Raw genomic sequence first — 22,055 nt, 5'->3', positions numbered from 1 at the left:
CCAGAGGAGCCATCCAGCACCGACCAAATCTCATTTTCCTACAAATAGTTTGTCAGAAGCAGCAGGGCAAGTAATAAATCACCCAGAGCCGGGCGCACGGGAAGGGCGGCTGCAGGGGCGGGGCGAGGGCGCAGCTGGGGCGCGGGGAGGAGGCACGGCGGATCCAGCGGATCCAGCCGAGGAGGAGACAAAGGGAAGGCGGCAGGAGGAGAGGAAGGGGAAAGCTGGGGCAGGTGCAGGGGAGCTGCAGGGAAGGGACAGGGTAGGAGAGCAGCGGAGGCGCTGGGGCAAACAGCAGGGAATGAATGGAGAAGCAGAGACGGACCAAGACGCCCTGAAAAATGAATCCAAGGGGTGCTAACAATGAGGAAAGAGATGTCTGGTAGAGGGGCCGACCCCAGGAAGGACTGTGGGCGATGCTCCATGCCTGGTGCCCGCTGGACCCAGGGGCCAGAAAACCAGAAACCTGACCCACCTTCTCCCTCTGGGTCCCCACCACTTGCTCCTCTGCACACAGGTGCACCCATGCACAGATAGGTTAAGATGGGTCAGCCTGGTCCACTGTGCTAGCCAGCCCAAAGAGGAGGCCACTCCATCTGTGTGTGATGGAGACAGGTGGAGACCTGCATCTCAACCTCTGTGATGAAGTTGTGTGGCCTTAAGTCAACCTCCTCCTGCCTCTGAGCCTCCGTTTGCCAATTTAGTGAGTGGGAAGGATGCGAGAACACAGGGCAGGCAGGCTGTTGATTAGAAAAGCCTCCTCCCTCGAGTGTGTTGGTGAACTTGGCCCTGGGCAGGGGTGCCGGGCCCTCAGAATCTGTGCACTGCCTCGCCACCCCCGCAGCCTGTGATCCTGAGCCAGACACTCTGATCCTGCAGCTGTCAACACAAGCACACTCCAGTGCTTTCTGCCCTGCCTTTGGCCTCCCTCTGGAAGCTTTGAACACTAGTGAGATCATCACTGTCAAGTTCTTTGGGCGTCTCGTACAAGGGCAGCCAGATAAGGAGGGCCACAAGGTGCCAACCCTCCATTTTGCCCCCAGCCCCCCCAGCCTCACCCACCCCTGCTGACCTCGGACTCCTGCCTCCTCTGGAACTGTGCCTCAGGACAGGGCTTGAATTTGGCCCCCTCCTCCTCCCTTGCTGCCGGCGGGGAGTCTGGTTCTGTGGGGGAGAATGTGGGCACCTTTGCAAGTGGGAGGAGGGACGTGAGGCTTGTGGGGGGGGACAGTGTATGCTGTGTTGGACACCAATGCAAAATGCCCAAGGGCAGGGACCTCGACTGTGTGGCTTCCGAAACCAGCCCCAGCTCCCGCACAGCTCTGGCACAGAGTCTCAATAGTGTGAGCAGGCCTTCACGCCTTAGGCCTCTATGGAAGCAACCATTGGTCCATTTTATGGGAAGGGCAACTGAGACCCCAAGGCACTGAGGCAGGAGGTGGCTAGGCCGGGTTGAAGCAGAGCAGTCTGTCTCTAGGGCACGTGTTCCTCCCACCGCAGCCTAGGGCTCTTAGGCACGTGCCCTGCCCGTCAGCATGACTTCTGGGAAAGGTTTTGTTGACCAGATGCCTGGAGACTAAGTTGGGATGGCAAAGGGACCCAGACCTGGGGTCCCTGCCCTGCCTTCTCCTGGCCCTCCAGGTTCTGGAAAGGGTACCACCGGGCCCATGTTCCTGGCGGCTCCCTCATTTCTGAGCTGCCTGCCAACGGCGGTGTCCTCTAGCCCTGGTCATCAGGCTACGCCACTCCCAGACAGATCCTCAGCTCCAGCCCTCCACGCTGCTCGGGGCTCTGAGGACAAGGCCACATGCCCCAGCCTCTCGCTCAGGTTTTAGGACACCTTCACTGCCTCTGCTTCCTGTCCTCTGAGCCTCCAGCAAGGTGGCCTCTGCTGGGCATCTCATGCCCACCTCGATCAGAGCACAGCCCAGGGAATAGAGAGCCTGACCCCACTCTCAGGCCATGTGCCAGCTAAGTGACCCTGGGCAATTCTTCTCACCTCTCCCAGCCTTGGGTTCCTCAACTGGAAAATGGGATTTAAAAAAAAACAAAAATCCAGGCCAGCCAGGCGTGGTGGCGCATGCCCGTATAGTGAGGCACTAAGCAATGCAGTGAGACCCTGTCTCTAAATAAAATACAAACATGGGGCTGGGGATGTGCTCAGTGGCCAAGTGACCCCGAGTTCAATCCCCAGTACCCCCCCCCACCGAAAATCCATGCCAAACTCCCAAGGCTGCCCTGAGAATCAATTAAGGCAAAAGCTATAAATGCCTTCCCAGATGAGGGCCCTGGTTCCTCAGTCCTGACGACAGCACCCCAGTCCCCTTGCTCAGGCTCCTGTTCTGTGCATGTGACCTGCACGCAGCCATTGACTCCAGAGCGCCCACCTTCCCTTCATGGACAATGGAGACGGAGCCTCCCGGGTGAGTCCACTCAGAGGAGCAGAAGATGGCAGAGGCTGGGAGCTCGGGCAGGAGTGAAAACTCAAGCTGTCTCTCTGAGACTCAGTTTCCCCATCCATAAGATGGGATAATAATAGCAATAACACCACTCGTCTTCCAGGGCAGATATGCAGGTGTAGGACTAGGTACAGGTGAAACACGCAGTAAGTAGTCGCTAAACCAATCAGTTGCCAAACTTTGTAGCTTCTTCTCTTCCTGCACAACTTGTCCTCCTCCTTCAGCTGGAGCCACAGCCTCCCCTTCCTGCCTCCAGCCATGCAGCCTGCTCTGTGTGGTATGGCCTCCTCACCACCTTGGATTCCCAGTGGGTCACCCTGTAGGAGGAGCAGGGGACACAGACCCAAGGGGACCTACCCAGTGCCACTGGATGCTAAACAGGCAGAGCAGCTGCTAGGCTCCTGGGCCCAGCCTGTGGGTCACCCCACCTGAGGGGGCTTTGAATTCTGCATAGCCCAGGTCTGGCTGCTCCTCCTCACAGCCCTTCACCAGGGCCCAAGAGGGAGGCCCGGCCGCTGCTCCAACCCAGGCTGTCAGTGATTCCCACTCTCGCCCCCTCTCCTCCTTCCCACGTGGTTCATTCACAGCTCACTCACAGTGTGCTGGGCCTCAGACAGGCTGCCAGGGACGCAGAAGAATCTGGGCAGTCTTTGCCCTCAAAGAGCCCCAGCCTGGCAAGCACCCGGTGCCCCGCAAACCTCCCACCCTGGCCAGTGGCTCCAGCTGCCTCCTCCCATCGTCCTCAAGGCCATCTTCCTCCATGAAGCCCTCCCAGACTGGCTGACAGATTGAAGGCTCTTCCCAAATCCTCCCAAAGGGCGCCATTCCTCTTTGAAAACTGTACGCATGAGGTGTTTTTATCTCTTTTTGAAACTGCACTTCTCCCCGTGTTGATATAATGTATACGGCTGACATTTTAAAGTCCATTTTCAAAACGTCTTCTGTCTCATCTGGTTCCTGAATATAGAAGTCCACACCACTGTCTGCGTAGCACTGTAAGCCCCTGGAGGCCCCCAACAGGAGGGACAGCCAGGAACAGGGGAAAGGCACCTCAGAGCTGAGCCCTGAGCCTCTCCAGGGAGAGGAGAGGAGTGGATCATAGAGAAGGAAGGGACCATTTCTGGATGTGGAAAACCCAGAGACACACCCCTCCTTCCAAGGATCCCCTGGACCACCACACCCTGCATAATAGCTTCTCTGTTCCCCCAACTGCATTTGCGCTCCTTCTGCTAGGGAAACACCCCACTCTGTGCAGATCTGCCCTGTGACACAGAGCAGATGGTGGGGGGCAACTTCCTGTGGAGGGGGGGGCAGGATTCAGATGGTCACCTCTGTGCACAGCTTTGCTTTCTCTCTCCACAACATGGAGATTCATCCTGAAAAGAGGTCGGATTCTGACAAGGTTTGTACCCCTCCTTCCTCAACACCCCCTAATTGAATGCCTGGTGCTTAATAGATGCTCAATAAATATTTCAAGAGAAGAAAGGAGGAAGGAACTAGAGGAAGGAAGAGAGGAGGGAGAGGAAGAGGGGATGGAGAGAAGAAGGGAGGAAGGAGGGGAGGAGGAAGTTTCCTCTCAACAACACGGGGGCTTTTCCTCATGCTTGTGGTCTCCCTCCCTGCCCCAACTAGAGGGCTTAGAGAAAAGATTTAATTCCCTGTTGCCCTGGGGGCAGAGCCAGCCCTGGAGGCACAGCCCTGGGTGTGCTGCTGGTGAGAAGTGCAGCTGCAAACTCCTCTGGATGATTAAGATGCACATCAGCAGCCTTGAGCAGGATCCAGTAAAAGAGAAGAAATCTATCAGCACCCTGCCCCCTCTGCCACTGGAGGTGGCCATGTCCAGGCGGGGACAGGGCAGCAGCAGGTCCTGGGGCCCAGGTGCAGCTGGAGCTGCAGGTGAGAGTGCAGCCCCCAGATGTGGACACCTGGTGAGGACAAGGAGGGCCAGGTGGCCAGAACTCAGTCCACTGAAGTGTGAACCAAACGGAAATGTTTTCTCACATTCTTCTTTTTTCTGAGAAGTGCGGGACCTCCAACTCCAGTGCCATTTCTCTGTGGCAGAGTAAAGGTTTGCTGCAGAATGCGGAGGTGAGCCAGTCCCAAGGAGGGCAGCGAGCTGGCCTGCAGCCTCGACTCCGCTGCCAGAGCTGCTGGGCACTGCGGCCTGGCCTCGGGCCACAGGCTGGCCTGACCTTGTCCCCATCTGTGAAGGCTCTATTCTCAGGCAAGGTGGCTTCAGGTCTCAGCTTTATAGACTCTTCTTAAGTGAAAAAGTGTCAGTGGGATTTGAAAAGTTTTTGTGGTTATTTTGCTTTGTTTTTATTCCCCCCCCACCTCCCCCAACACCCCCCAAAAATTGAAGGCTTCAACTGTCAGCATCTTCCAGTAAACTGAATTCTTCTGTCATTCCATACATTTCTGGTCTTTTCTCAAATGTTGCCAACCAAATGAGAGGCTACTCTGCTCTGAAGCTCACCATGCCCTCTAAGTCAAGGACCTGGTTACCCTTCTTGGAAATAAAAAAGAAAACCCCATCTATTCATTCATTCAGTGAACCTTTTATCAAGCACATACTATAAACAAGGTTATAGGAAAAAACAAAAATGAATAACGCAGCCCCTGCCTCTTCGAAACATCTCCGCAGGGGGAAGAATTAAAACAAAGAAATAAATCATTACACATAAGGCATCGCAGACTTCCTACAACACAATGCCTTACAATGTCAAGGTGGGTGAGACTCTTACGGGTCATCTGGCCTTTAACATGTCCGATTCCTCGTATGTTGGCCTTACAAATCCCGTTAAAGCAGGGGCTTCCCACCCACCATTTGCAAGCCTAAGTTTTGTGCTTGGGAGAGAGCGCTCAAGCCTCTGGACTGAATGAAGCATCACCGGCTCCCCTGTGTCCCCGTCTCTCTTCTGAAGCCATTTGAATCCGGGGGTTTGTCTATCCAGAACTCAGTTTGCTGCTCTGTTAACCGGGAGGGCTGGACTGCGCAGCTCTGAGACCCTTCCGGCTCTAACACTTTATGATCTATGATTAAGGCTGGGAGGACATTGCTCAGCCTGCTGTCCAGAGGGTGACCTGCCAACGTTCATAAAAATAATCATCATTAACCTATGTTAATTGGTCAATAAAACCAGCACAATTTTATAGCATGAAACTCGGGACCTGCTGAGACCAACACTCCTGATGAGCCCAGAGGAAGTAGAGTTTAGCTTTAGAAATGAAAAAGAGCTGACCGGTAACCCCAGCGTCTTATTATTCAAAGCAACAAAGACTCAAACTTACTGGGGTTGAAGTGGAAGCAGCTGACAGAAAGGGGACCATATACAAAATAATGCTGTGGTTGGAAGAACCCAGGTCACTCAGATTTGGAGGGTGGACTTCCTGGAGTAGGGACTGGTACAGGAAGGGTCCAGAGGACGTGCTTAGTCACACAGCCACATTCCTGACTTAAGGGACCACAACCCACTGGGCGTGGTGGCACATCCTTGTAATCCCAGTGACTCAGGAGGCTGAGGCAGGAGGATTGCAAGTTCGAGGTCAGCCTCAGTGACTTAGGGAGGCAACTTAGCAAGACCCTATCTCAAAATAAAAAATAAGAAGGGGCTGGGGATGTGGCTTAGTGGTTAAGCCCCCCTGAGTTCAATCCCTGGGACCAAAAAAAAGACCACAACCATCACTGCAGGGAGCCCACGCAGCCTGTGTCAGCAAGTCGGGGCCGGAGGCGCCATCCTTCCCAGGCGGACTCTGCTTGCTGCCCCACTTCTGAAATTTAGGGGTCATCTCCCATTCCTTCCTGACCCCCTCCTCTTCCCCCTGGACCTACTGGAATTCAGCTGCCCCTCAAGATTTTCTGATCTTACACTCCCTGCTCATAAGAGGTTACCAAATGTTCCACCCACGGTGTGTCAGGGGGTTTACACGCCACATCTCACTGACTTCTTGATGAGATCGGAACAGTTTCAAAGTTGAGATAGCTGCGGCTCAGAGCTGAAGTGACTTGCCAAGGTCACAAGCCAGGAATTGATGACTTTGGAATCAAAGTCCAGGTCTGTTTACTCCACCACCAGCAGTTGTAGGGCCGTGCACCTGGCCAGGTCTGTTCTGGAGCTACTCAGGGAAGATTGGGACAAGCCACCCTTGAGTTATCTGTGACTCTTCCTCATCCAAGACGAGAGAACATCGACTGAAGGACAATGAAAGCTAGAAGCTGTACAATGTATTTGTGTGACCAGCAAAGAACCCAGGGGACAGATGAGGCATCTGGGGGCCACGGAGGTAAAAGAAGCCAGCCCTTTTTTATTTTTTATTTGAGACAGCGTCTTGCTAAGTTGCTGAGGGTCTCCCTAAGTTGCTGAGGCTAACTTCGAACTTGCAATCCTCCTGCCTCAGCCTCCTGAGTCACTGGGATTACAAGGATGTGCCACCATGCCCAGGTTGTGGACCCTTAAGTCAGGACCGTGGCTGTATGATCAAGAGCAGAGAGGCTGAGAAACCAAATGAAGGACGCTGGTGCCGCAGCGAGAAGTAGCTTTGGGCCCAGGGCACAGGGACAGTGAAGTTCATTACGGATGCTGCATGTGGCCCACAGAGGACACCTGCAAGGTCAGCCACCCGCTCCCGTTATCCTGAGTCATCTGTGCCAAGAAGGTTTTCAGACCAGCATAAAAATCCACAGTCAGTCAGGGTGATGCACAGCATTAGATAGAGACCCTTTATGATCACTCCTAGGTTAGAAACCTATAGGCATACAATCTACACACCCACCATCTTCTCCCATGAAGACAGCAAAAGTGTTGTTTCATAGTTTCATTCTTCTTTACATCCGAGTAATATTCCATTGTGTGTATACACCAAAGTCGACCCCCCCCCATGTGAGTGAATAAATGACTTGATAACATGCATCGAGAAGTCCTGCTTTAGGGCACAGAAATGTGGAAGTGCATCAGATGCACTTCTCAAAACATGGAGGTGATGAAATGTGACCTGCTGTGGGCAGATTTGACCCGGTCCCCTCTGTGGTGAGCTTCTCCAAGGAAATGATGCTGGCCTGGGACCAGCAGGGGTTTTTTTGTTTTTGTTTTTTTAAGTTTGTAATTTTATTTTTTTATATTCTTTTTTTTAAAAGACAGAGGGAGAGGGAGGGAGGGAGAGAGAGAGAGAGAGAGAGAATTTTAATATTTATTTTTTAGTTTTCGGCGGACACAACATCTTTGTTCGTATGTGGTGCTGAGGATCGAACCCTGGCCCCACGCATGCCCACTGAGCGCGCTACCGCCTGAGCCACATCCCCAGCCCGGACCAGCAGGTTTTGTGGGGCTCAGGCCCGACTCAGATGAGAGCTGGCTAGGCCGTGTCTGCTGTGGAGGCGACCCATGATCTGCGAGAACACACCCTGGGGAGCGTTGGGCGGTGGCCCTGGAGGACCCACGGTGTCCAGGAGGTGTTCTCAGCCCAGCACTCACTGTTGTGGCGGGTACATCCCGACCAGAAACACGTTAGGAAACGAAACCAGGATGCCCAGGGTAATTCTGTATGTCTTTCGTCAACACCCCTGTGAACAGGAGGCAGGTCAGGTGCTCCCCATGGGTTCTAGATCTTGATTAGCAATACGTGAGGCGGTTAGTGTCGCCAGGAGGGATAAGCAGAGGGTCCTTCCATCACCCACAGTGAACCTAGTGCCTAAGACGGGAGCAACATTAACGGGGGTCACAGCTTCCAGGCCCAGAGGACTGAACCCAGCTCTACTTCTTTTGAGGTGGCCATTGCCTCATGGCTCAGCCCACCTGGCTCCTGACGCCCCCCCCTCCGCCAGGGTCCCAGGTTTAGCATCGTTTCCCTGGAGAAGCTCGCCACAGAGAGGACCCGTTCAAATCTGCCCACAGCAGGTCCCAGTTCACACGCTGGTCACCAAGGCAGATTCACCCATATTGGTGCAATCACTTCATCTTTGTTTTTAATCTCTTCCTGGTGATGCTCACCTGGTGCGCGAAGGAATAAGATTCATTAATCAGTTGATAAAAGATGGGAGGACACCCCCTAAAACTAACAGCAAGACAGCCTGCACCCACTGCTCCCCCCCCAACACGTCATCCTTACCTTCAAAAGAAAAGCACCTTGAGTTATAAGCACTGAGGTTACAAATGCCCACTCCTCCTGCCAGCTGCCCGCCACCCAGCCCGTGTCCAGAGCCAAAAGGACCCTTCCTGCCAGGCGCTTCCACCCTCCTCCACCCCTTCCTCCCTCCCCCAGTGAAGTCCCCTCCCCTCCCTGCCTCGCAGGATATGGTGCAGCAGAAGACCCTAAATTGTTTATCAAACCAGCTGATGTTTCGGATGTTTAAAGAGGTCTGTTTCCCTCTCATCATTTCCTCCCTTTCCCTCCCTCCCTTCCTCCCCTTCCCTCCCTCCCTCCCCCTCCCTCTCTCTCCTCTCTTTCTCTCTCTATCCCCTGTTTGTAAGCCATAGATGACCTTAATTGTGGCTGTCACAGTTCCAGCGACACCGTCTGAATCCAAGAAGGAAGGTGGAATTGTATGTCATATAGAAACAGTGCCACCAACCTCAAAAGTCCTTGAACATGCCTGCAGACTTCTCCCGAGGTCCCCCAAAAGTCTATGCCTTCGATGTCCCCAAATCAATGCTGTTTCTTCAAGAGGTCAGCTTTCAGGGTAAATCCAAGAACCAGGAAACCCCTCTTTCGGATGCAGTATCAACTGTTCTGACAGCAGCCGGGGTCTGTACTGGTCCAGCCCATTCTGGAGGCGCACACTCTTAGCTAATCCAGGAATCCTAATGACAGTTCATCATGCAAAAGATCTGAGCTTCTGAACTCCTTTGTAACCTGCATTCTCCCTGTGAGAAGCTGGAACCAGCCTGGTAATCATGGAGAAAGGTTCACTGGAGGAAACACAGACTAAACTTGAAAAAGAGTGCTGGCTATGGGCCAGGAGTCAATGCTCAGCCCAGGGTCTGTACAGACTCCCAGCCCTTGACCTAGAAGGAGCCCACCAGTGCAGGTCCTGGGTTCCATGCGACTCGAGGTTCATGCAGCAGCAGCAGCAGCAATATGCCCCCAGGGCTCCTGTCCACCACCCTGGGCTGTCTGCTGAGCCTGGGTCCTACTGTCTGTGAAGTGGGCAGGGGCTCCCTCTTTCTAACCATCTCTCTGCAGCATCCTGCTATCAAGGGAGCCTTCCGTCAGAGGATAATAAAAGTCATACCACCAGCAGTGGTGGCAGCCATCTCTCAATGGCATCTCTGGAGCAGGCATCTGACCCTTTGCAAGCAAGTCCCAGCAACCACCAGCATCAGGACCATCCCTGCTCCCAGGTAAGGAGACTCAGGCTGACCCACAGAGAAGTGCCAGAGAGCGGGAGTCTGAGTGGAGCCCTCTCTTCTAAGCCTCGGTGTCCTGGGGGCTGAAATGAACACATCTGGGTTCCGGATCCAGTTGGTACCTCCTGGATAGTGCGACTTCCTGGAAAAACAGAGCAGACGTAACCTGGACAGCCAGAGTGGGAAGCGGTCAGAAGGGAAACCAAGGTCAGCCCTGGAGGTGGGGAGGCAGGAAAGGCCAAGAGCAAGCCCCTCCAGGGGAAGAACCGGGTCGGGAGGGGGAGGAAGGCGGCAGCTCTGGGACACGCCTCTTCAGACTCAAGGACACCAGTGGGGACACCGAGCCCCTGCCAGAAAAGGAGCAGCCGCTGGCAGGGCCTCAGGCAGCCTCCGCCTCCTGCAGCAGGTGGGGCTCCGAGGTGTTATGTAAGTGAACCAAATGGATTCAAAGGCACAGGGGCTTCACTCGCTCCCAGGTCCCTGGAGGAAGGGAGGGATTTAAGAAGATGGAATAACCAGCCATCCCAGGGGTCCTGGTCGGCAAGCTCCTTCTCCAAAACAGGTCGTCCAGAAGTGGGGCAGCCAGGCCGACCGCCGTTCCGCCAGCCCCCCCTGATTTCTGATGGGCAGTGAACCACTGATTACTGCCACCGGTGGCTGCTGTGTCCTAATTGCTTGCGTCTCCAGGGAAGGCGACCCACAACCTTCTTCACAAACTCATTCCAACTCCCAAACTTCTTCCAGGCGGAGACTTCTCCTTGTCCCCAATCCCACGCCACCAACCCCTTTGAGACGAACAGAAGTGATCACTATCCGCTCTGGTCCCTGTGTGGGCTGGCAAAGCCATTTAACTCCACACACCTGCTTTTCTTTCTTCCCCAGCATGCCCCTAGATCTGCCTCATTTTCCCTGAAAAGAAGGAACTTCAGGCAAGAGATCAAGACACTGACCTGGAGGGAGGGCCTGAAAGGGATGCTGGGTCCTAGCTCTTACTGACTGGGTCTGCTTGTGACCTGACCACTCGGACCCACAGGCTCTTCATCTGTATAAGGTAGCTAGGAATGATAGCCCCCCTGGAGGGTTCTGGGGATTAAAGAAAACCATATACATGTTGCAGACACCATATCTGAAATGTTTTAGAATCGGATATATTTCAGACTTTGGGATCTGGGGGATTTGGAATATTTGCATATACATCATGAGATATTTTGGGGATAGGACACAAGTCTAAACACAAAATTCATTTAGGTTTCAACACATTTGCCTTTAACACATAGCCTGAAGGTAATTTTATATGATGTTTTTAAATATCTATGTGCATCTAACAAAGTTCCAGAGTGCGCAGCGTTCCACACTCTGCTCAAAAGCGTGTGGGTTTTAGATTTCCAGCTCAGGGGCTCCTGGCACCTGGTCCCGAGCTGCTGCGTCGGCGCCAGGGCTCCAGGCGCTACAGCATCTCTCCACGGAGGTTTCCCTGGTGTGACGAGCACCCGTGGTGGCCCCGGGCGCCATGCAAGCGCATCATTTGGGAAGTGAGGTGAATCCTGGGGCACCGTCTCTGCTCTGGAAGTCCACTGGGGACTCGCCGAGGTACCCAGCCCGCGCGCACACCCTTCGCCCCCAGAAGGGTGGCCAGCTGGGATGTGCCATGGAAGGAGGCTGGTCCCGGGTGAGGCTCCCGCCGCTGTTCCTCTGAGGTCCCCGAGGTCTTTTCCTGGGAGACTGGTAGCAGCCCCTCAGCCCAGAGCAGGAGTGGGGAAGCGGAGGGTGCAGGGGCTTCACACCTGCCGCACATGCTCGGATCGGCCCCTGCGCCCCGGCGACGGCGACGTTCCAGTGGTTGAACTCCATCCTAAGACAACACTGCGAAGTGCCGGGGTTGGCCCCTGTCCTGCGTCACCCAGCCCCACTTCAGGACTGAAGGACGCACTCCCAGCTCTGGACCTCTCGGGAACTGCACTTGGATGCAGAAAGCCAACTCGCCCGAAGTCAAGCCCCAGTCCTGTGAGTGGTCCACGGGGACTCTGAACATTGGCTTTCTGCCTCAGTGCAGGCCCATTCTGCAGAGGCCTCCAAGTTCAGAGGCCTGCACAGCCTATGTTGCCCTTCACCTCATCCCTCCCCACAGCACTGCTGTCCCCAGACGCACTCCACATCCAACATGCATGTGCATCTTCCTATGGAGAGTCAGAAAGTCTCAGAGAGGTTAGGAAGGTTTTCCCAGGTCACACAGCTCTTAAGTGATAGGACTGAACTCAAACCCAAGTTTGTATGACAAGACTATTATTTTCAGTGTATAAAACAAAAATCCTCTCTTACCCTTGGGAATCGATACACTCTGAATTCTAAACTCCCCAAAAGAAGCAGGATGTGTACTGCAGGCCAGTAAAAGTCCAAATAAGATCAGGTCGTGTAGGTTAGAATGAATTCTAGCCCTTGGTCCCTTCCCCTGCTGAGGAGCCAGCCCTGGCCCTTCCTGTGGGCTGCCCCTCACTAACTGCAGGTGCAGGAGGGCCCAGCTGGAGACCTGTGGCACAGGTCCAAGGACCAGGGTACCAGTGCCCACCTCTCCAGGTGCCACCTGTGTGGCTCTGAACAAGCTGGTCAGCATCTCCACGACATCTTCCGTTACCTCAATTTTAAAATGGAAGCAGTGATTCTACCCCCAGGGTTTTTTTAGGGTTAAAGTTCATGATAAATATTTTAAAACTTCTTGTGGTTGAGCAGAGCTTTGGAAAGGTGGGGATCATGGATTTGTCCAGAAACCTGAGGCCAGTACCTTGAGACTTGGGCTTCACAGAGAGACCAGTGACCCTCCCAGAGGAGCCTCAGACTAACTCAGGGCCACTCTGGAGCAGCAGGGGCCACTCACATGAGAAAGGGATTGGGCACCAGGGACCTGAATTACAGACCTGGTTCTCTCCAGGATGAGGTCTGATTCCTTCCCGCCTCCCTCTCTGGGTCTGGCTCCCTCCTGGGGGCGAAGTGAGGCAGTTGGACTGGATGCTCCTTGGCTCCCCTTCCATCTCAGGAGTAGGAAATTCTATGGCACCAGTGAAAGTGCTCCTCCCGCTGTATCTCACTCTGCCTGCCACCTGGACCCTCCACCTTGGGGATGGTGTCCTTACACCCCGGGTAGGAGGACGGGGTGGCCGGAAGGGAAAGGAAAAGACTGCCGGCAGACCAGGATTGCCCAGAGTCCCCGGTGCCCTTGGACCAGCGTTGACAGCTCCTTTCAAGAAGATGTCCGAATGCAACTCCTCTGAGTGCCAAGCCCCCACCCCAGGCGGGTCTGAGTGTGCACCCATGCCACCGGCCCCACCTGCCAACTGGCTGTCCCCTGACATGGAGCCTTGCCACACACACCGTTGTGCACCCTGTAGAGGATCTTGGGAACGGCAAGCTCTTTTCCAGTAAGTCAAACAAACAATCAAGAAGCAAGATGTGCCAGGACAGAGCTGAGTGTGTACACACCAGAGCCAAGTAGTCTGCAGTGAGTTCAGAAGGTTCCTTTACAAAGTTAATGACCAACGTGTTCTGCCCAGGCGAAGCCCTCCACCTCTCCTCTTGCACTTTGGCTCTTGGGTCAACAGGATGGGAGGCAGCTGTGACCCTTACCCCCTTGGAGGTTTGGTGCTCCCTTATTGCAAAAGACCCAAGCACTTCCCAGAAAAAGGTACTCGGTTTGCAGCTCAAAAGACATTTCCACTGCAAAATCTGATCACCCATGTGCTGCAGTTTACAGAGAGTGCTTTGACCAGAGAAAAGTTTCCTAATGTGACAGGAAGGTTTCAGCAAGAGATACAGTGAGCTGGTGATGCTAGGGAAACTGGGATCTCCTTGATTTTATTCAGTCCACATTGATTCATTCTGAAGAAGGTGCTAAGTATACACTGCACGCTGTTCACTTGACAGCCAACCAGAAGGTGGGAGTCCCCATGCCATTCAAAGTGCCCTTTCAGGAAATGAAGGTGCAAAGTGTCGACAAGGGGTTTCTGTCCTCCATCTCCCAATGACCCTCTGCAGATCTATTTCAGGGCAGGCATTACACCAACAGGAACATCATCGGATGCTCCGTGTGGCCCCAGCTGCTGCAGCCCAGCGCAGAGGGGAGATTGACACGTGATTCTTTGCAGTCGCCAGAGGTAACTTGTCACGTACCTAAACCCAAAGGGATCTGATGGTCAAGGTGCCATCTCATGCGGCAATGCCCCTGACTGGATGCGGCGTTGAGATGTCCAAGGCCAGTGTGGATCAGTGGGGAAGGGGGCCTGGGGTCCCAGAAAGGGGGTGTATCCTGGCTTTTCCATTTTGAAAGACACATCCCAGCGTCCCTCAGGCCTGGTGATCAGAAGGGCTCCTAGGAGTCCCCCCCCCACCCCCGACCCCTTGCAGAGCCTTGGGCTCTTTTTCTGGGGAAGGAGTTGAAGAGAGGAGAAAAGCATAGGGCCAAAGCAAGGTGCCCCAAGGCTGCGCCCAGACCTATCCACTTCCCTCCCGGCAAAGAGCAAATGCTCCCTGTGAGGAGGCGAGGCAGTGGTCAAGGGGCCAAGGTTGGGGGTGGACAAGCCCTGTAGCCCCTTGTTCCTGGGACTGGGAAAGCATGTCCCCTGCATCTGGCGGCCAACTAATTACAGAAGTTGCAGCTCCTTGAGAGTTAACTCTGGGGACAGCTGCACTCCTCGCCCCTGTCTGTGTAATTAAGTAGCAGTTGTTCCCGCTTTGTGGAACATGGACCTGGCAGCCCCTGTGAGGTCCTGTGGGGACGCTCTCAGTCTGATTGGCAGACAGTTGGCAGGCAGGTGCCTCTTCTGCAATGCCTCACTTCGGGACTCAGGCCACCTGGCATATTCTTCTCCACCTGAAATCACACCATCCACCTCTCCCCACTCCCTCAGGGCCCTCGCAGTGTCACCCTGGCCATCCTTGCTGGCCACCGAACCTATGATTCCCCTGAGAGTAGGTGGTCGAGCTTAGGCCCAATGTCCAATGCTAGGTGGGCATTTGGATTCGATTCCTAAAACCTCATCATTTGAGTTCCAGGATAAACTGGAAGAAACTGCCACTGTGGAGGACAATCTCACCATCTTGCAGAAGAGAAAATTCCTCTTGGCATACCCAAGGACACACCGCTGGCCAGGACAGGACTGAGGCCCACTCCAGGGCTGCTCATGGCCAAACCTCACCGCCATTTGATCCTCCCGAAACCCCGCAGGGTGTTCCTCCCACAGCAGCCTGGAGCCTGGGGGGTGGCCCTCCCTTAGGCCCACTCCACTATCTTAGCCCCCATTTCTACCCTTCAACATCACCTCTTATTTAAATTTCATATCTGTTTTATTTTATTTTTCCAGGTACTTAAAGATCCACCTGCCTGGTAATGAGGGGTGGAAGGTCCATCCTTGGGACCCAGGATATTCTCAGTTCCACAGCCACCTCATCTCCCTGTCTCCTCATTCACTCTGGAGATTCCCCAAGGACAATCCGTACATTCCACAAATACTGAGTAAGTGCTGCGTACTGGGCGCTTCTCTAAGCACTTGGGGACACAGCAGAGAGCAAGAGTGACCATTTATCAAGGCCAGGCACTAAGTCAAGATGGGGCAGAGGCTGGCATGGGCATAGGGAGCCAGGGCCAAGGGGTCAATGGAAGGATCTGGAATCCTCAGTTTCTGTACTTCCTCAGGAGGGACGAGGCTGGGATCAGAGGCCCTTGGTCCTCATTCCACTCCTGTAGCCTGATGGAATTCTGCTTCCTTCTTTCCTAAAGCATACAACCCCCTGCATTCTTGCCTGTTTCCTTTAAATCCTAGATGTGGGTCTATCTTAAGCAGCAAATGGAAGCTGCGTCCCAGCCAGGTGGCCTGGGGAATTGCTATGAAGACGGCAGCTCAGACATGAAGACGAACAGAAGGCCACCAAGGTGATTCCCTACCCCCACCCATGCACTCTGAGGAGGAGGACTAGGGAGCTCAGGGGCCTGATACCTTCTGTCCTCACCCGGCCTGGGCTGTCCACATTCAGGGACTGAAACCCCCTCCCTCCTGAGGTGAGCTGACCCATTTCCAAGGGAGACAGGGTGCAGGAGCCTCGTTCCTTCTTACAAGGGTGAAGTACAACCTGCCTCTGCAATCCACACTCTCATGAAGCCGTCAAACGATTGCCTTTGCAGTGTGAAAACCTGACCCCCAGACCCCCAGGCCCCCAAACCCAACGGCTCCTCCTCTGCAGCCCAAGCACCTCCAGGTCCCCGTGTCCAAAGGGCAAGTGCCTGGACCAGCCCAGCACGCCCTGCTAAGTCCTGCATGTGCTCAGGGAGGCCCTCGACAGAGGAAAGCCGAGTGCTCACCTCCGCGTTCCACCAGGAATGTCCCCCAGAGCCCACTGTCATGCTGCTGTCAAGTCTCCAGGTCCCCAGAACTTGCTTCCAGTCATCCAAGGAAAGCAGCCATTTCCCTTGGCGGTGTCTTCTTCCTGCCCCTCTGGGCTGCCTGTCCTGCCTGCTCACAGCAGGTCCTACACTTGGTGAGAGGGACCCTCCTCCCCTGTGAGGCTCACGCCCTGTGCTGCTCCTGCTAAGGAGGGAAATGAGCTGGGGATCTGATACCCTGTTGTGACACTCCCCTCTCAGTTGGCTTCTGGAGTCTTCCTCCTCGAGGGCTCCACCAGCCTGGCTTCCTAAACACACACTCACTGTGAATGCTGAGAGATGGCCTGGGCCAGGACAGGCAGGTGTGCAGAGGACCACTGAAAAACAGGCAGAGGAGCACACCCCACCCAAAAGGGGCTCTGGCCAAAGCAGGACGGTGCAGGCAGCAGGCCAGGAAAGGAAAGAGCAGCGGGATGCTGTCCTTAGTCTCTTGTTTGGGCTTCAGGCTTAGGGTGCAGATAAAAATGAGGAAGAATGAAGGGCAAAGGGTCCTGATTGTCCCAAGTCCAGGCTTAGTTTCAAAACGTGGTATCGGGGTCACTTGCATCCACACCCTGAGCCTCGGTTTCCTCATCTGCAAAAGGAAAGACATGGGTGGAGTCTCAAAACATGGGCAGGGCTTGAAGAAAGGTAGAGTCCCAGCCCCACCTGGGGCTGAGGGTGTGGTCAGCCAGGCTTATTTGTGAGGAGCTGTCCTGAGCAAGTCAGAGAAGGGGCTCAGACAGCCCCAGGAGGAATCACCCAGGGACTTTAAACCCTGTACCCTGAGGGGACTTCCTGGACCATCTGTTCTCTCTCTGCACTGGGGTGGTGGTCATATGCATGTTATAAATGTCAAAACTCAGAGACTGAGCCCTGCTGGGGGGGCACTGGAGTGTGTGCTAACGAGACCTCAATCAAGTGGAGCTCACAGGAAAACATCCCTGAGCACAAATCACTGGCTGATGTAAACCCACGATAAGGAACACTGTGCTCAAGAGCACCAAGGCTGTCCTGCCATCCAGCCACATGTGTCCCCCTGAAGAAGGCTGCTCTCAATCATAAATGTGACTTGGCATATTTGCTAAGGATACAAATTGGTGTTTCTTCACCCTCCTGTTAAAATATCTCCACTTGTCTCTCACGCAGACACACAGTCCCAGGACTGCTGTCCACAGCCATTAGGAGCAAATTCCTGCATGTTTCTGAAAACTCTCCAGGTAATCCTGGTGGGCTACACGGCTGACAGCTGCCTGAGACCCTCTTATTGGTGTTGCAATCAATCCCATGGTTTTGTTGAGACACCTCTAAGTACTTCACACCAGACAGAGGACAGCATGAATGAATCAAGGGCATGACAGCCTGTAGGAGGTCACAGATACTCACCTCCAAGGCCCCTCCTGCTGGCTCCCAACCCACTTTTGATTTCATGAATAAATAAGTGGATACTCTGAGAGGTCAAGTGGCTCCCTCAAGGTCACACAGCTAGAAAGGTAGGAGGGAGACCTTGAACCCATATCTGTTGGCTCTAGAGCAGGAACTCTTTCCAGATGCCACATGTGTCCCCTCAGGCAGTGGCTGAGATCTCCGCTCCCTTATCGATTGGCCAGAACCAATTGATTGTCATGTAGGACTCACTCAAGATCCCCAGGACCCAAGAGCAGAAACAGGAGCCACAGCCTCGATGGTGATGCTGGTGCAAGGAGCAGGAGAGGCTCTCTGTGTGACAGTTACCCAGCCCAGTCTCAGGGAAATGCAGCCACCTGCCATCGGAGGGCACAGGTGCAGGTGCCCCCTCAGAAAGAAGAGCCACCGTGCGGGGATGGTCAGCTCCAGGAGGCCAGGGCACGCAGCCCCACTGCCCCTCCTCCTTTGCCAGGGCAACCTGGGATGTCAGACAACACTGTGGCCACCTCATTATTGGGCTGCTTGGCCATTGTCCCCAGGACAATGGTTTCCGGCCGGGGCTTTGTGTGGGGCTGCCAGCCAAAGTTATTAACCCCGGGAGCTGCCTTTGAGGGACATCCAAGGGAGGGGTGAAAGGTCACCGGGAGCAGCGAGGGGAGCGGAAGTGGGAGGGAGAGGCAGCACAAAAGAAAGGGATGAGCCCCTGTCCCCCTCCCCCTCCCCCTGGAGGAACCCCAAACAGAGCTGCGCCCAGAGGGAGGCGTGGGGGGGGGAGGAAGTTCCTGCTGCTGCTGTTGCTGCTGCAGAATAGAGAGGACCTGGGGTGGCAGGCTGTCCCTCCCATAGAGGTGTGAGGGGGCCGGGGCAGAGGGCCAGGGGTTCAGGCCCTGTGTGGGGAGAGCTGAATCCTGGGACAGGAAACCGGGAGGTGGCAGAGGCTGAGCTACTCTCCTCAACTCACTCCTAAAGCAGGTGGCTGCAGCCTAAGCCCTCCACCATCCATGCCACCAGCCTGGCCCTGGCCTCGGGGAGCAAACCAGATGGACAAGCATGTGCCCAGACAAGAGAGAGCTGCTGCCTTTCCCAGCACTGCCCAAGTGAGCCCGCAGGTGTGGGTGCTGAGCTGGAGGCCAGCCTGGACAAGAGGTCATGGCTGGCCTCAGGTGGAGCCCCGAGAGTCCCTTCATCACCCAGTGATTCTGCTTCTCGTGGATGGAGAGACTGACACAGGACAGAGAGATGAGCAGACAGGGTGTGAACCACGGAAGGGCAGAATGGGAACTGAGAACATCCTCTTTCCTGCCCTTGGGGAAAATCTGGGCCTCTAGCCTTCATCTGGAGCCTCCATTCTGTCCCAGCTTCCCAAGTTCCAGATCCCAAGGTGGCTCCAGCCTCCTGGATGATGCCAAGAGTCACGAGCCCTCCCACCTGCCAGGCCTGAGGAAGAGAGCTCAGTCTGTCTCAAGCAAGACAAACACAGGGACCCCTGCTCCTAGGGCTGGCCACTGTGCCCCAGTCCAGCAGAGACGCCCAAGCCAGAATGAGCTCCAGAGTAGGACACAAGGCCCAGAGCTTCGGGCTCTGAGGCCCCAGAAGGCCTGGGCTCAGGGCTCCTCTGTCACAGCTGCTCCTCCAGCTGTGTACAGGGCAGGCGTGGGGTGGCCACCGGTAGAAGATCAGATGGCAGAAGGATTCATGACTTATCTGTGAGTTCCCATGTGTGGGGATGGGATGAAATATGAACCATTCCACTAATTGTACGTTGAAGGCCATCCAGCTCTACCTCCAGCCTTCCTTCCTCCTCCCCAGCTCCAGTCCCCCACACCCCTGCCCCAGTCTGCACTCCTCCCCAGTGCCCCCTCCCCTGCACTCAGGGTCCCCTCCACGGCCAGCAACTGGGGAGGCCTCTGCTGCTGACCCGCCCCTAGGAAGGCAGCACTGACCAGGCCCGCTGGCCTCCCGGCTGCCAAATGTCCCAGCACCCTCCTGGGTGTGGCCGGCCTCTGCCTCCTGTCCCACTGCTGAGCTCCTGCTGCTGTGTCCCAGAGCCTCACAGCCCAGTTTGGGGGCAAAGAGCTGCTGACGGGGGTTTCATGTGAACAGACTCACAGTGAGCAGGTCAAACCAAGGCAAGGAGGCGCTCGCTCGCTCTCTCTCTCTCTCTCTCTCTCTCTCTCACACACACACACACACACACACAGCTTCACCCAACACTAAAATTACCTCTATTACCTTGGTCCTTTTGGTCATCCTCCTCGTCTGTCCCAAGCTAGGGACACCAATCCCCTGCCCCCACCCTGAATTGCCTTCCTGAAGCTTCAAGTGACCTTAGCTCTGACCTGAAGCAAACTGCCAAAGGGGGTCCCAGGGACTCCCCTCAGCACAGGCCATGGCACTGGGGTCTCATGGGGTGAGCTGCAGCTGGGGACCCAGCTCAGCCTGGGGAGCTGGTCCCACCCGGGTCCCAGGCCTACTCCAACCCGCTCCTCCCCAACAGGCAAGAGATTCACACTTTCCAGAGTTTGGCAACAAATTAAAATCCCAACCCAACAAAACAGGAGTGGGTAGAGGGAGAGGAGAGCAAATGAAATGTTACCAAAAAAAAAAAAAATTAAGCACTGCGTCCTTGCATTCTCATTAGCAGGACCATGTGAGACGAAGCACGTTATGTTATTAGGCATTCTCTCGATTCAGTAAACACAAGCTGAATAAATTTATAAATATCAGCATTAAGTGAGATTTAACGGGGAGCTGTTTATCTTCCGCCTGTCAGGCAGGAGGCGACGCTCTTCATGTATCACCCGCCAGCCGTGCAGTCTGCACCCACCCGCCTGCCCAGGTGAACGGGCACCCAGTCCAGCTCAGCCCCAGCCCCACTCAGCCTGCTCAGGAACACACTCTCTGCAGCAAGGATCCAGGAGACTAGTTGATCTCTCCAAGTTAACGTACCAGGGTGTGGCTTGAATGTCCCCAAAAAACTCATGTTGACATTCCATCTCCATTTTCAGATGTCAAGAGGTGGGACCAGGTGGCACTGTAAGAGTTGCCTAGGTCCTCAGGGAAGTGAGGGCCCTGAGGGGACTAATCCACTCAAGGGGTGTTGGGCTATCTTGAGAGTGGGTTGGACTCTGTCTCTGGTGAGTCCCCCTGGGCCACCTTGATTCTGCAGAGTGTCCACTAACAAGAAGCCTGTCACCAGATGAGGCCCTGAGATGCTGGACCTCCCAGATTCTAGAGCCATGAACTGAAGGAACCTTTGTTCTTTGTAAGTTAGCCAGGCTCTGGTAGTCGGTTACAGCCCCAGAAAACAGGCTAAGACCTCAACCTTGATGGGAGCAACACAGGTACCCAGGAAGGGGGAGGACAAGGCAGCCACAGGGGAGACACAGACTCAAGGAGCCTGAGTGTGTTCCTGGCTCTGCAAGGACATGTGTGGTCCTTTTTATCATGACTCCGACTCTCTGAGTCTCTGTTTTCTCCTGTGATAGTCGTTCAGTTCCTCTGAGCAGGGGCTATGTGCAGAGTGCCTGGTCCACAGGCAGTAGGATCAAGCATTGGAGGACAGATCACCGAGGACTGAGGCCTGTATCTGGTGAGGGCCTGATATTGGGACGTGATGCCCCTGGGCCGGCAGCCTGCCTCCCCCTTGCTGGACCCCTCATGGCTGGGGCATGGCACATGGGCTTGTGAACCCCCAGCCTGGGCCCCATGGGCCTTCCCAGTCCCCTCGGCACGTCCCAGAGCATTGACTCCCGTGTCTACCTGGAGCAGAGGCACATCTAGCACCCTCTGCCCCCTGCTCCCCCGACCCATCACAAGTAAAGTAAAAGACAAAGGTAGTCTGCGCCCCTGGCCCAGCTTGCTGCGATACACTGCCACGGGAAGTAAGGCGCAGCCACGGATCCTCATTAAGAGCTGCGGGGTCTGTGGCTGGTGCCACTCTTCAGCACCTGGGAAGGCGTGGATGCTCTAAGGTCCCATCAGAGCCCTGAGAACAGAGCATGTGTGAACTGCACATGAGCCCTGGGACATCCAAGGCCCCTCTTCCCCCAGTGCAGGTCAACAGCCAACTCTCTCTTCATTTCCCTCCCCCTCTGCTCAGACCTACAGACCCCAAGAACTCACCAGGACACCTCCCAAAGGCACTCTGAGATGCTGTGCCACCGGGCAGCATTTCCACGGAGCTCTGGGTGGATGTCGCAGGATAAAAATGGGCAAGGGGTCTGTAGCAGCCCCCACCCAACACGCTGCAGGCAGGGGCTCATGGAGCACTGCCTGGCCCCTGGGAGGATCACCTGCTTCCCCCACACACGCATAGTACTGGGATTGAACCTAGGGCCTCGCGCATGCTCTGTCACGGAGCTAAGTCTTCCATTCTTTTTATTTATTTATTTTCTCTCTATTTGCTGAGGCTGGCCTTGAGCTTGTGATCCTCCTGCC

The 22,055-nt window shown here is 55.0% G+C and overlaps 1 long non-coding RNA gene across 1 annotated transcript; it reads right to left on the bottom strand.

Moving 5' to 3' along the window:
• Nucleotides 1-10,934: 10,934 nt before the first annotated feature.
• On the bottom strand, nucleotides 10,935-13,302 carry LOC124105631 (uncharacterized). The gene is made up of 2 exons (XR_006855802.2): nucleotides 12,715-13,302; nucleotides 10,935-11,665 (listed from the first exon to the last, which is right to left on the bottom strand). It is a non-coding gene; the product is annotated as an uncharacterized LOC124105631 (long non-coding RNA).
• Nucleotides 13,303-22,055: the final 8,753 nt, after the last annotated feature.

Source organism: Marmota monax, unplaced genomic scaffold (genome assembly GCF_021218885.2).
Source record: "Marmota monax isolate L192 unplaced genomic scaffold, Marmota_monax_Labrador192_F-V1.1 WCK01_AAM20220418_F8-fsc00245, whole genome shotgun sequence".
Taxonomy (NCBI): Eukaryota; Metazoa; Chordata; class Mammalia; order Rodentia; family Sciuridae; genus Marmota; species Marmota monax.
Note: the sequence above shows the minus strand (reverse complement) of the source record. Positions and strands in the feature narration are given on the sequence as shown.